Raw genomic sequence first — 6,058 nt, 5'->3', positions numbered from 1 at the left:
GTAAAATCTGTAGTGTACTGCTGTTCTCAAACTGGGGTATGAACCAGGTGCCTGCTTCTCAGTCACAGGGTGACATCGTGTAGGAATGTCACTTAACTATTTTGGGATACAAACCTTTTAAAACAAAACCAACCATGAAGCTAATTTAGAGTAGATTCGCACAAATTTTTAAGAAGGATGAGTCTTCACAGAAATGCATGCTTCACAGATGTAGAGAACAAACTAGTGGTTATCAGTGGGGAGAAGGAACAGGGGAGGGGCAATAATAGGGGTAGGGGATTAAGAGGTACAAACTATTAGGTATAAAATTGGCTACAAGGATATATTGTGCAACACAGGGAATATAGCCAGCATTCCATAATGAATATAAATGGAGTATAACCTTAAAAATTGTGAATCACTATATTATACACCTGTAACTTATATAATATTGTACATCAGCTACACTTCAATAAAAAAAAAGAAATGTGTGTTTATGGCAGACTGTTCTGGGCCATAGAATCCTTTATACAAATTCCCTGTTGTCTCATAAAGGATAATTTATGATTTTTTTTTAAACCATTGAATGGTGTTTGGGAGAACACCACAAAATAAGGAATTTCTTACGTGGATACATATCAATTCCTCTTTAGTTATTTTAAAAAGACAGCATCTTCTCAGTTCACCAGTAATTCCAGTAGTTTGCTAGGGTCACTTCAAAACAGAGCCCATTTGCATAAATTAATCTTCACTTTAATAAAGGAGATAAGATCTTTAATCATAGGGATTTTTTTTTCCTGAAACTTCATAATTAAGCCTTGCTTATGACTGTCTTATAACTTAGCCTTTGATAGGTTTGTAATTAACTTCTATGCTTATCCTTAGGAAATTAATTTTGAATTTGAACCAGAACTTTGCATTCTCAAGTCATGACACCAAAATTTCTGATTCATTTTAAAACAGTATTTGACTTTTATTTTTTTTTTAATTCACAGTATCTTAGTTTGGATTTTTCCTCAGTTTTAAAAAAATCATATTACAGCATTATTTTAAATGGCTTCTGTAATAACGTAGTCCAAAGACCAACTACGGTTTACATAGATTTTTTTAGTACCTGTTTTACACTTAGAGCAACAAATGGCTTGTATATTAATAATTTCCTTGAAATATTTGGAGGAGCTTCATAAATCTTACAAAACTTAAGATATAAAAGTATAATAAAGACAAAGGTAGGCAGGACTGGGAATCAAAAACTCCTCTTTGTAACTAACACCTTAGCTTAGTCCCCACTTCCAGTGGAAGCATAGGGGACCACTCTTATCCCATCAAGGCTCTTATGTCTGTAGTTTGCTTTGTTTTCTTTTCCTTCTCTTTTCTGGAGAGCAGAGACTTCTATCGTTGTACCCTCCTGATCTCTTCTGTCATATAATGAAGAATTGACTGAACCCAATTGCTGGGAATTCCCTGGCGGTCCAGTGGTTAAGATTCCATGCTTCCACTGCAAGGGGCACCAGTTTGATCCCTGGTCGGGGAACTAAGATCCCACATGCCCTGCGTTTCGGCCAAAAAGAAAAAAAAAAAGAAGTGACAGAACCCAATTGCTATGACTATCGAGAGTTATATGATCTGGTAATGAAATATACAGACAGGAACTATGTGAGAACAATGACACCTGCGAAGACAGATTTTGTCAAGTAAAATAGGTACCAAAAATAAAGTAGGTACCAAGATGTGTAAAACAGGCACCAAAACCACAATCAGGTTAAACCAGAATCTGTAGAGACATAACAAAGTCAGGAGTACTGAACAGGCAGGTAAAGATGGTTTAGGCAAGTGAAAGGGTGAAGGACCTGGGACGGTGAGCTGAGGTCACACCTGAGCCCCTGGTGACCTCGTGTGCCCAGTGCCTCCACTTGCTTCACTTCCTCACCTTTATACATCCCCAGACATCTGCGCTGTGACTGCTAGACTGTGCTTCTCAAATTGTACTGGACATGGGAATCAGCAGGAGATAGCGTGAAAATGTGCATTCACTCTGTAGGTCTGGGTCCTGGGATCCTGCATCTAACGAGCTCCAAGTTGATGCTGAGAAGCACAGTCTGAGGAGAAGGTAAATCAAATTGTAGTAAAAGGCCTATAAGGAAACCAGCCTATTGTACTTTGGACCCTCATTTAATTCCCATGCTCCCAGGCAACCACTCTAGCCATGCTGGTGTAGGCTTCTGTTCCTGTTTTTAAATACATTACTCTCTGATTCATCACTTTTAAAACCCTTCTTCCAACTTACTGTTTTAGAAGATGTGGATTTTAATTTACACCCGTTTATTTCCTCTCTCCATCCTAATATATCTCAACTTTTTGTTAAATCCATAGTAGGTGTTATTGTTACTATGTCCACAAATATTATGGTCTAATAAATCATATTCTGTGACTACATTTTCCTAGTACAACCTTTTTTTTGGACTTAATTTTTTCTTTTAAAATGTTTTCCTTTAGTATCTGACTTAAACAGCTCTTTGTTATACCTTTCATTACCGTTTTCCCAAAAGTCAATTTTCTCCCCAGCTTTATTGAGGTATTGACATATATGTAATAAGTTTAAGATGTACAATGTGATCATTTGATACACATAAATATTGCAAAATGATTTACTGCAGTAAAGTTAGTTAACATCTCCATCCCCTCTAATTACCATCCAAAAGTCAAATCTGACAGACAATTCACTAGTTCCATTTATCTTCCAAGGCAAGTCTCTTCTAGAATCTTCCAGTGTCCTGCTCATGGCAGCCCTCACCTGGGTCAGCTCCCACCTTCCTTCCATGTTTGATCCTCTTCCCTGGATTCCATGTCTTCCTTTCTCTTCGTTTACTACTTCATGTTGGTGGACAGGATTTTCCAGCTGCTTTTCAAAGAAGGATGCATGAGGTTAGGTATAGAATCCTTGGTTGAAAATAATTTTTTTTCTCAGACTTTGGAAGACATTGCTGTCACTTCCTTCTGCCTTCTAGTGTTTCTCTGAGGAATCTGTTCCAATTCCCAGTCCTTTGTGTGTTACCTGTCACTTTTTTCTATGAAAAGTTTAGATCTCTTTTCTTTAGGCTTATTGTTCTGAAATTTCATGGTGATGGTGAAGGTCTTCTGCCTTCCATCCTGGCGAGCAGCCTTTTCATTCTGGAGATGGTGCCCTGCAGTTCTGAGAAATGCTTTTTGTGTTGTCTTTGATGGTTTCCTCCCTTACCTCTCTTCCTAATGGGCCTTCTATTATTTAGGTGTTCTACTTTAGGAGAGATTTCCTTAACTTTCTCTTTCCATTATTTCATGTGTGTGTGTGTGTTTGTGTGTGTGTGTGTATACATGCACAGACTGGAGAACTGTACTGAATTGTGAGCTGGTGGGCAGTTTATTTTTCCTTCCGTTCTTAGTGGAATTTCTATCATTTAGGTGATTTACTTTCAAGAGTTCTCCTTAACTTTGTCTTCTCATTCATTCTATTGATTAAAAAAAAAAGGTTTCAACTGTCACTTTTTTAGGTTTCCAGCATTCTTCTTTGTTCTCAGCCTATTCCTTATATAATAACATACTGTAGGGGTTATAAGTTTCTTTAGAAAAGTTTCTTCCAATCTCCCTGCAAGGTAAGCCTATGGCTTTTTGGCGTTGCATGCAGGAAGGGTTTGGGAGGGGAAGTCTTATCATTCAGTATGCAGACTGTAACTTAACTCTCCCAATGTCCAGGCAGAACCTCATCCTTGTGTTCCTTGGACCCTGGTGTCCCAGAAGGCTACAATCTCTCTGATTCTCCAGAGAATAAACCAAACAGTCTTCTGGGAGGTGCAGCATGGAACAATCACCTGACTACGCAGGTAGGGTTGCAGACAGAGGTCTAACTACTCTTTATGAAGACTTTGAAATAATACCCTTATATTTAGTCCCCTTTCTTCCATTGTACCTAGTGCCTCTAATTCCTGAGACTTCCTGGGTTCTTCAGGGCAAATGATCTTGCTCTTTCTACCCTTTTCAGGCATTTAAATTTGACCTTCCCTTTCTCTGCTGCATCATACACCAGTGCCCTATTTACCTTCTGTTACCACAAAACTGGGTTCGCCTCTTGGTGGGTGTTGAGCCAGAAGACACAACCAAGACAAAGATCTGGAGAAGGAAGGATTAATTACTTGCAGGAAATAAGGAGAACACTGGGGACCTCTCCCAAAGCAGTATCTCCCCAACAGCAAAATTGGGGAAGTTTTAAGCTAAGGGTACCTGCATATTCATGAAGCGGTTTGAACAGAGGAGAATTCAGCATAGAATTGGGGCAAAGGTTGACAGATGCCAAGCTTTAGTTGAATGAAGTCACAAGGGTCAGAAAATGTCAACATCATCATCCCTTAGTCTCCAGTTGATCAGGCGGTTGGGTACTCAAGGGGGGTTTAAATTCTGCAAAAATGTGCTTCAGGCTAATCCTTACCATGGAAGCAGAACTGGGAGTCTTTGCAACTGATTTATTAATCTGTAGATACTATCCTTAAAGCAGACATTCCCCAAATTCAATTATTCCTAAAAAGATTACTTAAAAGCTCTTATCTCAGTTACCTCTATTTTATTTACTTAAAAGTTTTTGACAGCCAAAAAAAAGGAATTCCCTAATTCCCTGGCTGTCCAGTGGTTAGGATTCCATGATTTCACTGCCTACAGTGCAGGTTCAATCCCTGTTTGGGGAACTAAGATTCCACAAGCTGCGCAGTGTGGCCAAAAACAAGTTTTTGTCATGTTATTATTTTTCTTGCTAACAAAATTTGTAACAGGAATAATAAGGTCTTATTTGATTTCAGTAAACCTAGGTACAATAAAAATATTATACTTAATGTTGAGGACTCTGAATTAATCAAACCAACAAGCTTAAGCTAATGTTAATACCAGGTATTAATTCAATACTGAATATTTCCCAGATCACGTGAACCTGAAATTCATTCTGTCCAGCTTCCTTTATATTTCTTGAGTAAGTGCTTAATTTCCTTTAAACCAATTAAATAGACCTTTCACAAATTAATTTTGGCAACTCCATACATCTACAACACACACATAGATACGTACAAACACACAAACACAGAGACCATGAGTTCTCATTCCAAAATTTCAGCCATGAATCAGGCACGACAATGTAAAACCCATCACTTACAAAGGAGGTTGGATTCAAGTTGGGTTTCTGGTAGATGGAACAAATTAAGGTCACCTGTCTAGATGACTAAACCCTCTCTACTAATATTTATGGAAAAGACCCCCATAATATATTTGCATTTTAAAAAGCTGGCAGAAAGAAGGGTTCCTGGAGAAGTGCAGGTAGAACACTTGCATCTCAGAGGCATAGGAGGAAAAAGGCAAGTTCCTCCTTGGAAAACTTTGTTTCCTGAAGGCCAGAAAAAAGTCTTTTCCTCAGAACTTACAAGCCTCTTAAGATAAGTAGGGGCAGTTTGGGGAGTGGTAAAAGGACTGATGGGTTTTCAGATTATTTCTGGAGCCACACCTCTGGTCTCATAAAGACTAGATTTGTAAAACAAGGACAGTTCTTTTTTCCTCAGAGAACTGGGTGGTCACCTCAATGAGATCGAAGGACTGACACACCCGGTCCCTGTGTTGGAATGCTTTACTCTCCCTCTTTTTGCTTAGCAGAGAAGTTCTCCCCACCAAATTCCTATCAGTCTCCAAATATCAGCTATGGTCAGTTTAGTCAGACTGGTGGCCTTGCATTTTGGTAACCTATTTACAACCACTTTTGGGGGTCACACATCTCAAAAGTGCTGTGTGATCCCAGAAAAATTTCTGGGTTTAAGAAATTCTTCAACTATGGCCCTCAGTTTGGCCTTTGGTCTGAAGAGATTTGCCTACAGCCTCAGGTAGTCCCATTTCCAAAGGTAACTGTTTAGTAGTGTCTTCAGAGTGGAAAAGCAATCAGATAGAAGATCACTAGAATGAGTACTCAAAGAAGGATAGAGGGGAGTGGTGGTTAAAGTTTTAGGTACCTTTTATACCATTAATCTTTCATTAGCCTTCTACAATGTATCTTTCAATGAGGCTATTTTGGAAT

Source organism: Mesoplodon mirus (assembly GCF_964341445.2).
Source record: "Mesoplodon mirus genome assembly, chromosome: 5".
In the NCBI taxonomy this organism is placed as follows: domain Eukaryota; kingdom Metazoa; phylum Chordata; class Mammalia; order Artiodactyla; family Ziphiidae; genus Mesoplodon; species Mesoplodon mirus.
This window is presented reverse-complemented; position numbering follows the sequence as displayed.